Here is an 18,194-nt window from a genome sequence, read left to right as displayed (position 1 = left end):
GCCCTGATCCAGTGACTGGTGTCCTTATAAGAGGAGAAGACGCACAGGCGCCCAGGAGGCCGTGTGACAACAGCGACAGGGAATGGAGGGATGCAGCCACAGCTAGGGACGCCTGGACCCCTGATGCTGGAAGAGACGGGAAGGACCCTCCCCCAGAGCTGTTAGGGGGAGCGAGGTCCCGGGGACCCCTCGATTTTGGACCCTGGCCTCCAGACTGGGAGACAGAAAATTCTCGGTTGTGGTAATTCACTGTGGCAGCTCTAGGAAACTAACATAGCATCTAAACTTGAAGTGTTTTCTTCCAATGAAGTTGCGAGTGTAAATTATTATCTTTTTATGAAAGAAGGAGCCCTTGAAAGCAAATGTCCCTCAGGCCCGCAAAGGTCCTAATTCAGGGTGACAAGACTTGCCTTTCTTCTGGAAACTCAGCTGCTGGGCTGGGGGCCGGGCTGGGTAGGTCGAGGGCTCCTTGGCCCAGTGAGGGGACATGGTGCGGGGGTGGGGTTGAGGAGTGACCCTCTTGGTTTCCGGTTCCTGTTCCGGCCCTGCGGTTGCCTGACCCTGTGAAGGGGGGCGTGACCTCCCCAGGCCCACGTCCAGGCTGTCAGTACCCACCTCTCAGGGGCCCTGAGCTGCTGTGTCACCCCTGTTACTGCAGCTGGGGGTCTTCCTTCAGCAAAAGCACAGGTCTCAGAGGCCAGGATGGTGGGCCGTGTGGCCTTGTCCCCTTCCGGACCGTGGGGGGAGGAGCCAGGGACCTCAAAATAGGCACCTTCATGCCTGGGGGGTGGGGTGAGGGCGGGGGGCGTCCCATCCAGGTGTGGAAAGAGCTGGCCCTCTCCATCCTGGGCCTGAAGGTGTGTCTTTCCGCCGAATTGGGGTCCCTGTCCCTGTCCCTGTGGGTTCTCGTCCTCACGGTCAGCTCAGGGCCGGGTCAGACCTCAGTGGTAGCCGGAGGGCCCCCTGCCCCCCACTTGTCCCACCCAGAATCCCCTTCTCTCCTGGCGGCTGTGTCCAGGCCAGGCCTGTCTGAGGCCCCCCAACCTGCTAGCAGTGGGGCCCCGGGAAAAGAGCGGGGCCAAGTCCAGCCAGGCCCCCGCATGGGCTGGACGAGGCTCCAGCACTGGCCCAGCCACCAGGGTGGTTCGGAAGCGTTCCCAGACTGGAATGACGCGGCTTCTTGGCCCAGGCTGCCCAGCCTTCAGTGGGAGACACCCGGCCAGCCCCAGGGCCACCAGACGTCCAGGCAGGGGGCTCCGGATCCAGACACACTTGCCGCCAGCCAGGCCCACATCACTGTACACGTCATCGCCACTGAGCCCCTTGGAGAGTCTGGGGTGTAGACAGGATTTCAACCCTCACCTTACAGAGCAGGAAGCCAAGGCGCAGGGTGGCTGGCTGGCTTGGCTGCAGGTGGCACGGCCGGGATGGGAGTCCCCGCAGAGGCCCCTCTGAGGGGGCAGGGAAGGAGCGGCCTTCTGCCCCAGGTGTCTGGACCGGCCTGGACTCTGCAGAGCCGGCAGTGGCTCTGTGGCTCAGGGTGGCATTCTTGCCTCTAGGTGGGGCGTTCTGCCCGTGCTGGTCCCACAGCTTTGACCCCTGAGCCGGGTGCTCAGCGCCCCAGCTTCCTGGAACTGTGGCTCAGAACGGGACCGGTACCAGGCTCCCTCAGCAAGCCCACTCCCAAGTTCAGCCCCTTCCGGCTGACCCCTCCCCCATGCTGCCCCAGTTCCCCGGAGAGCCTCTCCCCGCCCTCTCCCTGGGCCTGAATCCCCCCTGCCCCCAAACAGGCCTGAATCTCCCATCCCCCGCTTCCTCCCACCCCTCTCCCCCTCCCCCCCTTGAGGAGTGAGACTCTTGGCTTCCCTCCCCTCCCCCTCCCACCCCTCCCTCCCCCTCCCTCTCCTCCCACCTCCCTCCCTCTCCCCTCCCTTCTCTAAAACTCAGCCCCCTCCCTCCCACCCTCCCAGGAATGCTGGTCTCCTTCACCCCCGGGCCCCATGGCTGGTTCTCAGGAGGAACCAGGGGTGTGCTTCAGGGCTATGCTCTGGTCTTGGACGTGACCTTGGGGCAGGTGAAGCTGTGAGCTTCCTGAGGGCAGGGCCCTACTCAGTACGTCTGGTGCCCCCCCCCCACCCCGGGTGCTCGAGTCCTGGGGCCTTTTCAAGGTGGTTCCTGGAGGGGCGAGGGTTTGTTGATGAGACCTGGTTCCCTCCTGAATCCATTCCACTCCTTGTGAGTTGGGGTGGGTCAGATCCCCGGTCGCCTCCCTCTGGAAAGTGAGTGAAGGTGGCCGCTGGCGTGGCGGTCCCTGGGGTCTGGGGTGTGGAGGCTGGAGTCAGGCCTTGGTGGAGGGTCCCGCATGTCCTTGCTGGGTGATGCCTGGTGACTGGACTTCCCCAGGCCTCCGTTTGCTCATCTACAAAGCGGAGAGAACACAGGGCCCACCGGATCCTGGGCAGAGGAGACACTTGGCCTCTGCCACACGGGACAAGCGCATCCTCCTCTACCCACTTTGTTGATTTCAGGGACAGGGCGATGGTGTGGGGAGGGGAAGTGACGGAGCTGCAATCACCATGCAGGGAGTTTCGCAGTTTTGACAGTGTGATGCTTTTTGATAAAAGCATTCACGGTGTGTGACCGCAACAACCAAGGCATAGACCTGCCCCGTCACCCCCACAGGCAGCACCTTCCCCTCTCCGCAGCAAAAGCACCTTCATCGCCTGTTTTGTTTTTTCCAGGGTGGGGAACATACAAAGTACCAGAGTCGGGTTTTCTGGACTGGAGCTGGGATGTGCCTCAACTGGTCCCCCCTTCAAACATCATCGGTGACCCGTGCCAAGGCCACAGCTGCTACAATCCCCAAGTCAGGGGCAGCCAGTCCTGGAAGGGTGGACACTCGCTCCGGCCACCAGCTCCCCCGGGGCAGACTCTGCCATCAGCTGGGAGGGCCAGGAAGGTGAGGGCAGCCGTAGCAGGGGAGGGCAGCCCTGACAGGGGAGGGCAGCCTGGTAAACGCCAGCTAAAGACACACTCAGTGTGACCTGGCCAAGGGCTACTCAGAGGCCTGTGATCCCTGGGCCCGCAGGGCTAAGAGGCAGCTCAGGCTGCTTGCCTCCTGCTCCGTGAATGGTTTGTCCAGCAGGGGCCTCTTCCGCCCCTGGTACATGGGCGACAGGCAGGAAGCTGTGTGCACATCAGCTGGGCCAACTTCCCGGTGTCCTGGAGGGTTTGGGGATCCGTGGTCACAGCAGGAGCTCCAGGAAGGGGAAGAGCAAGGGACCCACCGTCCACATGCCAGGCTGGTGCTGGGACCTCTCCACAAGAAGTGTCATCTAATCATCGAAATTAGGGCCTCTCCGTTGGCATTTGGGGCAAATTAGTCTTTGCAGGGGCGGTGGGGGAGGGTGTGTCCTGTACCTGCAGGATGTTGGCTAGCATCCCTGGCCTAGCTGCTGGATGCCAGTTACCCAGCCCCAGCTCAGGGTGACAGCCAAAAATGACCCCAGAGAGCCCCAATGTCCCTTGGTGGGCAAGTCACCCCTGGGTGAGAAGAACCCCTTCAAATCACCCCCACTATACAGAGGAGGAGACTGAGGCCAGAGAGAGGCAGATGAGAGCCTCAACGACAACTGAACAGTGACGAGAGAGCCGGGCTCGACTGGCTCAAAGCCTCTCCCAGCTGGACCTTAAGCTCCCGAGAATTTTGTCCATCCCCCTGGGGTCTAGAGCTCAGTGATGCCTGGCTGGAGCAGGCGCTCAGGGAATCTCTGTGTGTGAATGGTGAGCAAAGGGAGAGATTCTGGGTTGGCCTCGCTTTCCCAGCTCTGCCCTGCTTCGTGCTCCCCCTTAGTCTTCCTGGTGGCTTGGGATGCAGGGGGATGACACGGCCCTTGTCTGATGTGTGTGGCCGTGGGATATTGAATCTTTTCCTGGTTCCGGGGGCCTGGTGATGTCTGAACCCTGATAGGGGGGCCGGTGTGTGGGCCGAGTGTGTGCTGGCCGTGTGCAAGAGACCAGATTTTTTTTTTCAAGTTTTATTGAAGTATAGTCTGTTTCCAAGGCTGGGATAATTTCTGTGACCCAGTTGTACATAAACACATCTCCACTCTCGGATTCTTTTCCCACACAGACGATCACAGAACACTGGGTAGAGGTCTCTGCACTCTACAGCAGGTCCCCACCTGTCTGCTTTGGTAGCCATAAGTTTTTCTGTTCTGCAAACAAGTTCACTTGTATCCTTTTTTTTTTTTTAAAGATTCCACATATAGGCGATATCATATGATGTTTATCTTTCCCTGTCTGACTAACTTCACCTAGCATGATAGGTTCTAGGTCTATCCATGTCGCTGCAAATGGCATTATTTCATTCTTTTTTATGGCTGAGTAATATTCCACTGCGTATATACACCACATCTTTATCCATTCCTCTCTCAATAGACATCTAGGTTGCTTCCATATCTTGACTATTGTGAGTGGGTCTGCAATGAATATTGGGGTGCATGTATCTTTTTGAATTATAGTCTTCTCTGGATAGATGCCTGGGAGTGGGGTTGCTGGGTCATATGGTAGTTCTCTTTTTATTTTTCCGAGGAACCTCCATACTGCTTTCCACAGTGGTTTCACCAATGTACGTTCCCACAAGCAGTGTTGGAAGGTTCCCTTTCCTCCACACTCTCTCCAGCGTTTGTTATTTGTAGACTTTCCGATGATGGCCCTTCTGTCTGGTGTAAGAAGATCAGCTTTGGATGGTGGAGCAGGCGGCACTGAGAGAGGGGCGGGGGGGGGGGGCTGGGAGGACAGTGGGGCTAGACAGAGGGTGGAGTCCTGGCTGGGACATGTCCCAGCGGTGTGACCAGGCAGTTGGGCTGCACGATTGGGATATGATGATGGCATTTCCCCCAAGACCTGTTGTGAGCAGTCCGTGCTGGAGACCTGCCTCCGTCCAGCAGGTGCCTGATCCAAGCAGGACAGAGTTGCTCGGAAGTTAGTCATCTCCTGCCAATGAATCATGATTCGACTCCGCTCCCTGGAATTTCTCTTGACAGCTGGAATACTTTTCTCATGAATACTGTGTCCACACCTAGACCCATGGCCCAGGCACAGGGGCCCCAGGGAAGCAGGCAGGGTCCCATCCTCAGGCTCCTGTTTGTTCTCGGAGCCCTGGCGCGAACATCACATCAAGGCGTAGGTTGAGGTTTTCTGCAGGGGTGCGGGATGCAAAAATCTGTGGCCAGAACAGAATTTCCCATTCTTCCATCACGGGGACAAAGCAGGCGTGACCCCGGTGGGAAGGACTCAGAAAAACGGAGGAGTGGCTCTGTTCCCTCTTACTGTGCAACACACGTCCCTAAAACGTCATGATATAAAACAGCAATAAGCCTCATTATCACACCGTTTCTGGGCATTGGGAATTTAGGAGGCACTTAGCGGAGTGGTTTGGGCTCAAGATCTCTCATGGGGCTGCGGCCACAATGCTGGCTGGGGCCGAATCATCTGAAGGCTTGACCAGGGCTGGAAGATGTGCTCTCCCGGCAGCTCCTCGTACGTTTGGCAACTTGTTGCTGGCTGTTGGCTGGAGGCCTCGGCGCCTCACCACGTGGGCCTTGCTCAGGCTGCTCAACTCCTTACAATGTGCTGGCCGGCTGCCCTGCCCCCCCCCCCCCCCCCCGTCCCAGGGGCTGATCTCCAAGGAAATATCAGAAATCACACACCAGCGTTTCTGCAACATCCTCCTGGCTCACAGCGCTCTCTGGAGTGGAAGGGATGGCACACGGGTGTAAATACAAGGAGCTGAGAAGGATTAGGGTCTATCTTGAAAAACTCTGGCTACGACAGGGCCGGACAGGCATTCTACGGCTGGGAGGGGGGCTTCGTGAGCAAAAGAAATGTGTCTGAGGAGGAGGGAGAGCAGCCTGGTTTTGGGGAGTGAAGCGGTTGCGTGAGAGTCCAAGGGCTTAAGTGATGAGCTGTAGAATGACCAGATGGTGGGGGGACCTCAAAGGCCAGCCTCGACCCTGCAGGCCCCTGGGAGACAGAGTGGCCAAGAGGGTGTCACCCCTGGCTTCGCTGATTAAAGATGAGGCGCCGCTTACTAGCTGCAGGGTCTCTGGGGAGTGACGGAATTGTGCTGAGCCTCAGTTTTCTCATCTGCAAAATGGGGACAGCAATGCTGTACCCTGTTGCTGGGAAGATTCAGTGCGTTAATGTGAGTTAGGTGATTTACGAAAGAGCTTCTAAAATGGGCAGTGCTCAGGGGTATTCTTGAAGGGTTCAGGGTGTGTGTGTGTGTGTGTGTGTGTTGGTTCTTGTGTATGTGTTTTGGGAAGATTAATTTGGCAGCATCATGCAAAGAGACAGTAGGGAGAAGATCCACCTACCAGGCGCCCGGGTTGCAAAGGTTGCGTGGGGGGAAGAATTGGATGCATTTGGGGATGGTTTAAAATCGGCACACCAACGGCAGCTCCACCTGTGTGGGGCTGTACCGTGCGGTGTTTCTCCACAAGTCTGGCGGAAGGGGACGGATGCCCAGCCCAGTCTGTGGTTCTTAGTGTGGTGTGGCAAGGTGCCCACTGGATGGGACCTGAGGAGGGGGCAGGAAGCAGCCCCGTGGTCCTGCCAGCCCTCCCCTGGGACCTGCAGCTCTAAGCCTTGGTCTGTCCTCAGGGGGCACGTTTTTGGGAGAGGCGGCTGGGGACTGGAGGGCTCTGCCCCTCCCTCTCCTCGCCAGCTGTGGGCACCTCCAGCTTTGGAGGTGCGGTGTTGCCCAGACTCCTCAGGCCCCTCCGACCTCCTGGCCACCCTTCCTCAGCACCCAGGTGGGCCGTAAGCCCAGGTAGGTTTGGGGCTGATGCGCTTGTGGGAAGAACGCCCAGGGCCGGGTCGGAACCAGGCATTAGCTCAGCAGGAAACATCGCGGGAGAGGTGGGCTGCCAGGTTATCTTAATCCCTGGTTTCCTTTGCTTCCCTCCTGCTCCTGAAACAAATCTTAGATTCCCTCCGCCCCCCCCCCCCCCCGCCTCCCCAAACATGCAAACAAAGAGATTTTAGGCCCTGGACGCACCCTGGTATGATAGACTTGCCATTGTGACCAAAGGGGCTCACTTCCTGGGGGAGGAAAACCATGGGCCCTTATGCAACCCGGCTTGGCTGGGGAGCCCCCATTGTCCCGCGCCCCCAGCCACGACCAGCATCTTAATGTGCCCATTTACTGGGAAACACTAGACGCCTCATCCAGGCTTAGCCTCACGTGTGAGTTCAGATTACGTGGTGAGAAAGGTGGCAACGAGGTAGGGGCTGGTGGGAGAGGGGGGGAGGGGGGAGGGGGAAGCGCACTGCCCTTGGCCGCCGCCGTCCTCACCAGCCACGGCCAGATTCCCAACGACAATGGTGATGCATCTCACAAAGCGTTTGTGCAGGTTTGCCCCTGTATGGATGCGAGCAGCCTCCTTGCAGCATCGCCCGCTGTCACACTATGTTCTGGGAGAGGAAAGAGCCCTTGACAGCGTCTGATTGGCCCTGAGGTCTCACAGGACCGTGACTCGTAGTGTCCAAGCCCAGCAGCGGGATGAGGAGGGGGCTTCTCCTGGGCGGTGATTTGACTCAGTTGAAGCAGGTGTTTTCAGGTCAGTGGGTTCTGCTGAGGTCAGACGGGACAAGGGCAGCTGTTTTGAAGGACGATTTAAGAGAAAACTTAAAAGCGACATCACTCCCCCTGGGAGAAGGTGGCAGAGCAGGAGCCAGAGGTTGGGAGAAAGAGTGTGAAAATCCCTTGGGTGGGTTCAGACAGGCTTTTACATGCTGTAGTTTTAAAAAATACCTGCCTCGCAGGAATCAAGGCACAACCATTTGCAAAGTGCCCATCAGAGCAGGCGGTGCGGCCAGTGGCCGACCTGCTCTCTGGTCCCCCTTCTTGCTTTCTAAGAAAACCCCAGAGGTCGAAGCAATGGAAAAGAGCCCAGCCAGGATTCCTGACCTCCTGGCTGCCTTGGAATCCAGGGCCACGTGACACCATTCTTGCCAACGGGATGTGAGCAGAAGTCAGCTGGAGATTTCCTAGCCAGCTTTTGCTTTCTCAGGACAGGCATTACTGCCTCCTCCTGGCCTCTTTTCTTCTTCTTGGAGTTTGGGTTAAAGGCTGGAGGTGCAGCAGCCATCTTGGGCCATGAGGATGAGACTCCGTCCTCAGGATGTTGGGGTCAGACGCATGTGGACATTGATGGCATGCTGTTCCCACCTTGTTAGTGGGGAAAATTAGATCCTCTGGGTTAAGCCTCTGTAGGGAGTTTCAGACTCCTCCTGATTGATGCATGCAGTGCTTGACATAGAGTAGATTCTCAATCAAAGCTAAAGCCACTCTTACCCCTTTCCAGGCCAGTTGAGGCCCAGAGAAAGGAAGTCACATGCAGTAACAAGTCCGGTGCCCCTGCTTGAAAAAGGACCTGGGGTCCTGTGTCCAAGGTTCTGGAACTTTGAGGGTATGAATATGGGTTCGGGAGCCCTTTTCCTGATTCTCTCTCTCTCTTTTTTTTTTGTCTTTTGTAGGGCTGCACCTGTGGCATATGGGGGTTCCCAGGTTAGGGGTCAAATCTGAGCTGCAGCTGCCAGCCTACACCACAACTGCAGCAATGTGGGATCCGAGCCGGATCCTTAACCCACGGATTGAGGCCAGGGATCGAATCCGCAACTTCATGGTTCCTAGTTGGATTCATTAACCACTGAGCCACAATGGGAACTCCTCCTGATTCTCTTAACGAGTGTCACTGAGCAGTGGTTCTGTGGTATAAAGTCACTGTAAAGACGGACTGAGTGGATACCGAGTCCTGGGAGCCTCTGATGACAGCAATTTCATCTACCCATCAATACGCGACCTTGTTTGAAGCGTGTTTCTGTTTAAAGACACTTTAACATATTCCCCGCTGTTGATGTCAGCACGGAACCCATGGCCAATCGGTGCTGTCACGTGTGCCTGGAGGTCTGCTGATGTATATTTCTCCCCAAAGCACCTCACAGCCTCCCTGTGCTCAGCCCCTCGGCACCATGCTTGGCAGGGGGTGCTTTTAAACAGCGACGTTAGCAACAAAAAGGACAAAAATGCAGAAACGGGCAGCAGGTAGACCATGAAAAGGATGCCGTTGCCGCTTAAGAACCAGACCCAGAAAGCAGAGCCTTGCGTTGCTGGACCTCGGCTGGCAGCGTGTGTGGCTGGCGGCTCAGATGTTTCGTCACTCTGCACATGTCTGCACACACCTGCATGTGTCTGTGAAAGGACTGCTCTGGTTGAGCACCGAGGGGAGGAATTGAAGCGAGTAGGTGAATGCGCGATCGCAGGATCCGTGGATAACGAGGATGGGCTGTACCTACCAAACGGGACCTCAGCGGGGAAGAGGAAGGAGGGGCATCTTGGAGCCCGACCCTGGACAGGGAGGTCATCAGAGGCCTTTCCGAGAGGGAGGAATTAAGCTGAAACTTGAAGATGGAGGAGAAGGTTGAGAAAGCTGTGCAGGGTTCAGTGGTGTCTTTTCCCAAGGTCAAGTTCAGAGCACACACTGTTTCCCTCAGCATCACCTTGGAGCAGTGGGATTTATCTGTCTTTTTTATTTTGAGCTGCCACGTGGCCAGTCTTTTCTCTTTTTGTAGCTTCTTTTATTTTTAGATTTTTTGCAAATATCTTTTTTCTTCCCTCTCTTATCATCTAACATAAGGTAACTTAAAAATGGTTAACCTTAGTTTTCCTACTGTGGCACAGTGGGTTAATGATCCAGCTTGTCTCCGAGGTGGCATGGGTTCGACCCCAGCCTGACGCAGGGGGTTAAGGATCCAGCATTGCTGCAGTGGTGGTGTAGGTTGCAGATACAGCTCCAATTCGAACCCTGGCTTGGGGAACTTTCATGTGCGGAGGGGTGGCTGAAAAGGAAAAAAAAAATTAACCTTACGATATTTGTTTTTTTATTTACTTATTTATTTCGGCTGCACCCAGGGCATATGGAAGTTCCGAGGCCAGGGAACTCGTGCTACAGCAGTGACGATGCCTGACCCTTAACCACGAAGGCACCAGGGAACTCTGGTAGCTTCTCGTATTTTTATTTTTAATTTATTTTTTGCTTTTTAGGGCTGCACTGGCGGCATATGGAGGTTCCCAGTCTAGGGGTCCAGTTGGAACTACCTCTGCCGGCCTACGCCACAGCTACAGACCAGATCCAAGCTGTGTCTTTGACCCACGGATCCCTTAACCCACTAAGCGAGGCCAGGGATTGAACCCGCATCCTCATTTATCCTAGTCGGGTTTGTTTACCACTGAGTCACGATGGGAACCTCTGTAGCTTCTTTCAAATTGTTTACTTTTCTTCTCATTTTATTTGCTCCTCGTTGACCACTTTGGAACTTATATATTCAGTGTCTAGTCACATAGTGGTGACCCTGGAGGCTTTTCCAGGTGTAGCCACCTTGGACGTGTTTAAGTTAATCAACATTCTATACTCCTGCCAAATGAAACAAGACCTCAGAATATATCACCTCTCTTTTGACTCACCTGTGGAGGTGCCATGTATTTTGTTTCCAATTTTAACATTCCGGATTAGACCTGGTTTTTCTTGTTTAGGTCACCAGTGTCTGCTTAGATTTACCCAAATAGTCCCCGTGCCCTTTGCTCATGGTTTTATCTTGCATTTTGAATCTTCCTCCAGCAATTATTTCCCTTTGGCCTGAAACATACCCCATTGGGATTGTCTTCATCAGCAGCCTATTAGGGGCAGGCATGTACATTTTTATTTGTCTGAAAATAAATTGGTCAGCCTTGTGTTTTACAGTGTGTACATTTTGTGTGTTGTTAAGCTGGGGCTGCCCCGAGGCTGTGACAGTTACTCTGTACTGTTGTCTGAAAGTTTTATGTTTTTACCCTCACATTGACTCTTTAATCCAGCTGGAGCTGATTTTCGTGCGAGGTGTGAGGTGTGAGGTAGGGGTCTGTTGTGGTCATCGGTGTTCTCCAGCTAATATTCAGGGGGATAAATATTTCAGGCACCTGGTGGGACTGCAGGTCCCCCCTCCCCTGAGATCTGTAGCAGGTATCTATGCTGTGTGACAAATCACACCTGCACTATGGCTCAAGGCTCCTGCTTACAAACTCACCGTTCTTTTAGGCAGGAGTCCAGGTGGGTCTGGGTGAGTTCTCTGCTCAGGTCCTCATAAGACACCAGGGATCTGGTCTCACTTGGAGGCTCTGGGGAGGAATATACTTCCAAGCTTGCATGGTTGTTGACAGAATTCAGTTCCTTGCAGCTGGAGCACTGTGTTTTTCCTGTACCCTTGCTGGACGGCCAGTGGGGGGGGGGCAGTGCTATCTTTCTCAGCCCCTTTCTCAGGTCCTAGCCATGTGCCCCTCCTCCTTCACAACATGGCAGCTCACATCTTCAAAGCCAGCAGGAGCCTCTCACTTCTCTATGTTATGGCAGTCTTGGGCGGCAGAAGCTGCCTAACTGCGGGAGGGACTGTTCCATCACATTAGTGTTGGTCATGGACAGGTCACTTGCTTTGGTTGATAATGTGTATGGGGTGGGGCACCTGTCCCATCACACACCACTTCCCAAGAGAAGATTTAAGAGCTTGTCACGTGACTTGTCATGTAATTTCCTCCATCGCCTCTGTAATTGGGGAAAATGGACAGCCTTATGTCTTCTTTTCTCATTTTTATGCATTTAACCTGTCTGCCTCACTGTTCCAGGGAGGGCCCTTAGTACAACGGATAACTTTGACCACATTACATTGAGAACTTAACATTCATCTAAACACCATAAAAGGCACGAAAAGACAAACTGCAAACTAAGAGGAGATATTGCAACATATAGAATTGACAAAGCATTAGCAAGAAGGCAAGGAATGTTTGTTTTTTTTTTTAAACTTTCTTTTTCTTTTTCATTTTTGACTGCTCCATGGCATATGGAGTTCCTGGGCCAGGGATCAGATCCAAGTCGCAGTTGCAATCTAAGCTGCAACTGCAGCAATGCCAGGTCCTTAACCCACTGTGCTGGGCTGGGGATCAAACCTGTGTCCCAGTGCTCCTAAGATGCTGCTGTTTTTGTTGTGCCACAGCGAGAAATCTGAAAGGAATGTCTTAATATAGGTTTTATTATGATATAGGGATGGCAAGGGCAATAGACCAGGAGATGACTGTTTTTGGAAAGAGTTACAGACCCCCAGAGAGGGTAGATACCACACCAGGAGGGCCACATGGGGAAGTACCAGTGCTGGTTGTGGAGAGGTGGGGAGACCATGGATAAGAACCTCACTGTGGGCTCCATGGAAGAAACAGGTGAAGCAGGGGAAGCTGGCTGAAGATCAGGTAGGGGTATGTCATTTTCCCTCCCTAGGAATTAGCTAACCCTGAGAGTAGCGGTCCCTTCAGGGCTGGGAAAGCCCCAGATGTCAAGCATTAGAATAAAAAAAAAGAGAGCCATAGTTAATACAATGAAGTATGCCAAAAAAAAAAAACCGTCAATAAGAACAAGAAACCACCCAGTAGGCAAAAGACTCAACTGAAACTTCATAGAAGAGGAAATCCCATATGAGAAATAAAAACAAAGATGCAAATTAAAGCTACAATAAGATACCATGCCTCATCTATCAGATGGGCAAACATTAAACAAGCTGCTTCTGGGGGTGGAACTTGGTGCCCCCAGTTTGGAAAACAAATTGGCATTTTTCTCACAAAGTTTAGGATTTTCCCCCCTTTAACCAAGATAATGTTCATACACTCATAGATAATGTTCCCCAAAGAAAGCCCTGGGGTACATCTTTATTTATATGTTTTTGGCCATATATCCACTTTCACATCACCATTTTACTCCAGCACCGTGAAGACGTGATTCTGTCATATTTTGCTTCCTCACTGTTTTTGAGAAGTCAGCTGTGGGGCTCACTGTCTTGTCAATCCCACCTTGCCTCCCCAGTGGCTTCTAAAACATTCACTTCTGTAATAATCATTCCTGATGTCCTATAATTGATGATTTGAATTCTTGTAACCATGAGCCCAACTCATGGCCAAAGTTGTTTACATTTACCCATCCCCGTGTTTTCACATGTGTGTGAAAGTCACATTACAAACCCTCCACAAAGCCCAACATCTGTGTTTCGCTTCCTACCCAACAGGGAAAACCCCACGTAACTTCCTGTCTGTGCAGTAAGGAAGGCTGTCACCAATGCTTTCTCCTGACCAATCCTGGTGCTTCCCCATGTGGCCTTGCCTGGTGTGATGGTCCTTCTCCTCTCCTCTCAGCAAACTACAAATAATACATTCTTCTTTTGAGGCAGTAGTCTCTGTGTTTGCCATCTTAACATACCTGATTAAAATAAAATCCAGGTACACTTTAATTCGCTTTCCTACATTGGATTTTTTGGGATGCCTGAATCTGTGGATCAATGTCTTTCATTAGCTCCAAAATTTCTTAGCTATTTTCCTTTCAGATATAGTCTTTTTTCTTGCCTCTTCTTCTATGGCCTTGCATTTCATCTCCCACTCTCTTCCTCAGCTATCATGGGGCAGACCAAGCAGAGTGAAGAGACCAGTGAGCAGGGAGAGAGAAGAGGTGGAAGAGGCTGGACACAGAGATGCCTTGTCTTGGAGGCTGTGTGGCTTCAGGTAGAGGCGAGACCCAGGCACTGTGCTTCCTGACAGAGTTCCAGCCCATCTTCCATGAGCTAGCCCATGGCCTGATAATACACCTGAACTAGCCCATGACCTGATAATACACCTGAACTAGCCCATGACCTGATAATACACCTGAACTAGCCCATGGCCAGGGACATGCCTGAGCTAGAGACAACAGAGACTCAGAGGTGTGTGGACAAGAGCCCCTGGGGTGGTTGTGAGAGTGTGATATTTCTGGGGTGACAGGACATCCTCCCCAAGATCACACATTGGGTGGCACTGGGGCACTTTCCTGCGGCTCCTTCCCACTTCAAGAGCCCACGGGTGTCACTGAGTTCCCACATGTGCCACCGTTCTTAGGGCCACACACACTTCAAAAAATCATTTTGCGTGTGTGCGGCAGGCCTTCCAGTGGTCTTCCAATCTTTCCTTTTTTATTTAGAAATTGAGGGAGGGAGTCTAGGCCAGGTCATGCTTGGAAACGGCTGGGATTTTTTTTACCCCCTCTTCTCAGTGCATTTCTTTTACCTAAAAAAATGTAATACATTAGGTCATCTCCACCCCCCCCCACCCCCTTTGGTTTCTGGGAAAATCGTCACCTTGTGTATTTCCCAAGCATCTTGACATTGCGTCTCAGACGGCGGATCACTTCCTTCCACTTCCTCTCAAAATGCCTGCTGGTTTTCTCTCTTTCACATGCCTTCGTGCTGCAAAGCAAATCCCTCCCGCTCTCTCTGTCCCTCCACCCCCCTCCCTGTGAAAAAGAAAAAGGGTCTTTGGGGCAACCCAGCTATACCCCCCAGCGCCTTCAAAGGTGCCTCCCCCGAGGCGGCACCAACCTCTGCCTTTTAACTCTTTCAAAAGCATTTGTTGGCGTGTGAAAGCTGTCTGGGTTCATTGATTAAAAAAAAAAAAAAAAAGGGATTGTTTTTAGGGCTGTTGAATGTATTAATGAGTTGTACCAGGGGACCGTCAGCATTTGCAAAGGGCTGGGGTTCCCTTTCACCTACTTTGTTGCCTTAAAAGATGAAATGATGTTTGGGTAGCGGAGCCCCCCTCCCCGCCACGGTCGCCAGAACACACTTCCCTGAGGAGCGGGCAGGCAGGACGCGCCTCTTCTCTTTGGCCCCCGCGTCTGAAGTCCCTTCTTCAGACCCGAGCAAGTCACATGTGCTTCCGGGGCTCGGCGACAGCTTGCTTGCCTCCTCCGCGAGACATGAATGGTGTCTGCCGACATGGTCGCAGAAGCACAATTTCATCCATGCGCAGGGCTCACATCACGCAGGCACATATTTGTAGCCCCACGAGCTACGAGGAGCCCTCACTTTGTCCCTTCCCGCTGGGGACTCTCCGCCCGAGGTGAGAAAAATGCAGCGAGGTTATTAAGAATTCTGACAAGGTAGGCTGAATAAATTGTGTTTTCTTTGTGAGCCTTAATCCGGTGTTGTACTGGCTTCTCGGACATGGCTAATTTATTTGGAATCTCATTCTCTTCCTGACAGCGCCCTTGACTAGCTGTTTGATCGCCCCGCGCGAAGTTACACACCAGCTTTCAACTGCGGTGAGGACAGTGGCGCGATTTTTCTCAAGTGCATTCTCCCGGCTTTATGCTCACGGCGGCTGGGGCGGGCCCTTGTTCGGCAGAAGCCCCGGTCTGCGCAGGGGTCTCCTTCAATGAGGAAGCTTTCCACTTCCCCCCACTCGTTGCACTGTGTGGGATTTTAATCTGCTTTTGTCGCCCTGGAAGAAAGAAAATTAATTTTCGCCCGTCTGCAAGGAGGGAGCGTTTCAGCGGAGACCCGGTTTGAGAGGCTTGTTCTGCTGATTTCAGAGACCAGCGCCAGCTGAGTTTTAAGATGCGATGTTCTCAGGGGAAGAAATAAATCAACCACAAACCTTTTAGGGCGTTAACCCCAGGGTCTCCATCAAGCTTAAGGCCTGTGGCATCGTATGCGCCATCTTCGTGGAGTTGACATTCAGTCTCTAAATCACACATTTATGCATTTATGCAATGTTTGCTTGTTGTTTGTTTTGTTTTTATAATAGCAAGCGTGTCGTGCTTTTGCCAAGAGAAAAAATGAATGATGACTTTCAATAAGACTCCACCACTTCTGAGAGACTCCCGCTCAGCCCTGTCGTGGCTGGTGGTTTGCTGATTTGGGCAGAATCCGGCCTAACGAAAACATGGGCTTCCTTGAATCTGGCCTCTTGACGTGGACCCATGAAGACACGCCTACTGAGTGCATCTAGGTGCTCAGCCTCGGCTGTGGCGAGAGCTCACCTTCTAGAAACACAGACGAGACTGTTAGGATGTCAGGTCCCTGATGAAAGAAAAAAGCAAAACGAACGGACCAAACACCAGGGTGAGATGCTGGGTGGCAGGTGGGTGTGACAGTCAAGTGCACTAGGCCCTGCCTTTGAGCTGGGGAAGCCCTCTGGGTCCCTAGGCTTTTAGCTCCCACCCAGTCCTCTTGAGAACATGTGAAGGGTCTACAGTCCCCTTTCACGGATGCAGAAGCTGAGGCCCAGAGCGCTGCTGGGACACCTGGGAGATGCCGCTGTGAACCGGAGATGGGCACCTGCCACCTGCCTCTACACGGACTGAATCCTGAGCCGCTGTAGCTGCCACCCCTCAGCATCGGGGTGGAGACCAGGAGGGAGGGCGCTGAGCTCTGGGAAAATGGGCAGAACAGAACTTCAGACAGATAGTGTCAGGAGAAGATTTTATGAGCCCAATTCTCGCATCTCCTCGATTCTAGAAAAGCACTGAAAGCCTTCATGGTGAGGCCTGCCCCTTGTGACGAGCAGTAACCTTCAGGAGACCAGCAGCAAACATCTATAAAGTGGGTGCTTGGGTGCACGTACCTCCCCCCTCACCAAAATCACGTCTATACAGAGCTTCCTGCCACCTCTTAGGGATGTTGCTCAGAACTCTCTGAAATGCTGCCTCCCGGGCTCTAGTCCTCATTTTGCCCCCATTAAAACTTAGCCCTCAACTTTTAAGTTGTGCACATTTTTTTAAAGCTAACAGCTTGTTTAGGGCAAGCAGCTTGGGTGGGGTCCTTGGGGCTCGTTCCGGGGCTGTGACCCCACCCCCCCTGTGAGTCCTGGGCGGGGACGCGGCTTTGACTTCACCCATGGGAAGGGGCATCTTCTTAGGGGGCAGTGAGGGAGGGTCGCTGGGGCTGCTTCCACACTTGGACTTGGGGTGGAGGAAGATTCTCTGCCCTTTGAGAGCCTGAAAATAACCCGGCTCCCCCAGTCTGTCCTTAGTGACCGGAGGTGGGAGCCACTACCATGAGTTGTGTTCCGGGCAGGCGATTTAAGAGGTGGTGCCTCCTGGGGAAACGGGCGGGAGGAGTGAGGTGCGGGAAGGGCGGGAAGAAGGAGGAGGAAGCCAAGAAGAGGCATGATCTTGGGTCTGGTCCCAGGCTCACTGTCATCTCGAAGGGCACTCTGGGGGCTGCGTGACTTTTGACTTTGTCCTGGCCTATGGCGGGAGGCTGGGCTTTCATCCCGCCACTATCAGTCCTTGGTGAAGGGCCACCTGGGGGCTGTAAATCCTGGGTACTCGGGCTTTCTGCCCCAGGGTGGCTCCTGGAGAAGAATTGTGTCAGGGACAAAGGGACATGGGAGCAGGACACAGATAAAAGGGTCCCAGGGACTGGGGTGGAGCCCCGCCTGTGCCCCATACTCACCATCAACACTAATAATCACAGGCTGATGTGGGGCACTTGCTCCCTGCGAGTGGGGAGCCCCGGTGCCCACGCCACAGGGGCCGTGGGTGCTGTGTGTATCATCACGCCATCAGTCCCCCTCCCGGGTGACAGCCACCTTGTCCATCTAAGGCCGCCACACCTGTGTCAGGTAGGACTCTCCCAGAAGAAGGCAGCCCTGGGCCAGCCCTGGTCCAGGGCGGGGTTATCTGCTGCCATCCTTCAAGGACGCGCTGACCTCATCCTCCCCGACTCCAGGGGCCTGGGGACGTCTTAGCAGGAAGGGGGAGGCCTCCGTGGCCCCAGAGTCTCCGTGTGTGGATGGCACGTGACGGGGACGATGTTGACTTTGTCTCGGATTGTGTGCTTGCAAACAGAGACGATTATCCAAGGCCACCTTGTCCCTGCTGCTCGGTTGGGGCAGTGGGGCGGGAGGCTGGGGACTGGCTCTGCAGGTGCTCCTGCCTCTGGCTGCCCCGTGGACGCCCACCCCGAGACGGCGACCCCCAGGTAAGCAGAACCGAGGTGTCAGCCTCTTCTCCCTCCCAAGCTCAGCTGCTCTCCCCTGCCCCCCGCCTCCCGCCTGCGGGGCGGTTGTGCGGGAGTTGGGGACCCCACTGGGGTGGACTTTCTACAACATCCTGGAAGCCCTAGCGAGTCACTGGGTCCCAGGGATGCTCTCTGCGTGATCACTGACTCCAGGTCTGGCTCCTATGACCTAAACCCCACGTGTATTAGAAGCGGCCATTGAACCTCTGCACGGGGCAAACAAGCCCGGAGCTAAATGCTGCCCCAGAGTCTATTCTGCAAACAGCCCAGACGCCAGGCCAGGG

The sequence above is a fragment of the Phacochoerus africanus genome, chromosome 4 (genome assembly GCF_016906955.1).
Source record: "Phacochoerus africanus isolate WHEZ1 chromosome 4, ROS_Pafr_v1, whole genome shotgun sequence".
In the NCBI taxonomy this organism is placed as follows: Eukaryota; Metazoa; Chordata; class Mammalia; order Artiodactyla; family Suidae; genus Phacochoerus; species Phacochoerus africanus.
This window is presented reverse-complemented; position numbering follows the sequence as displayed.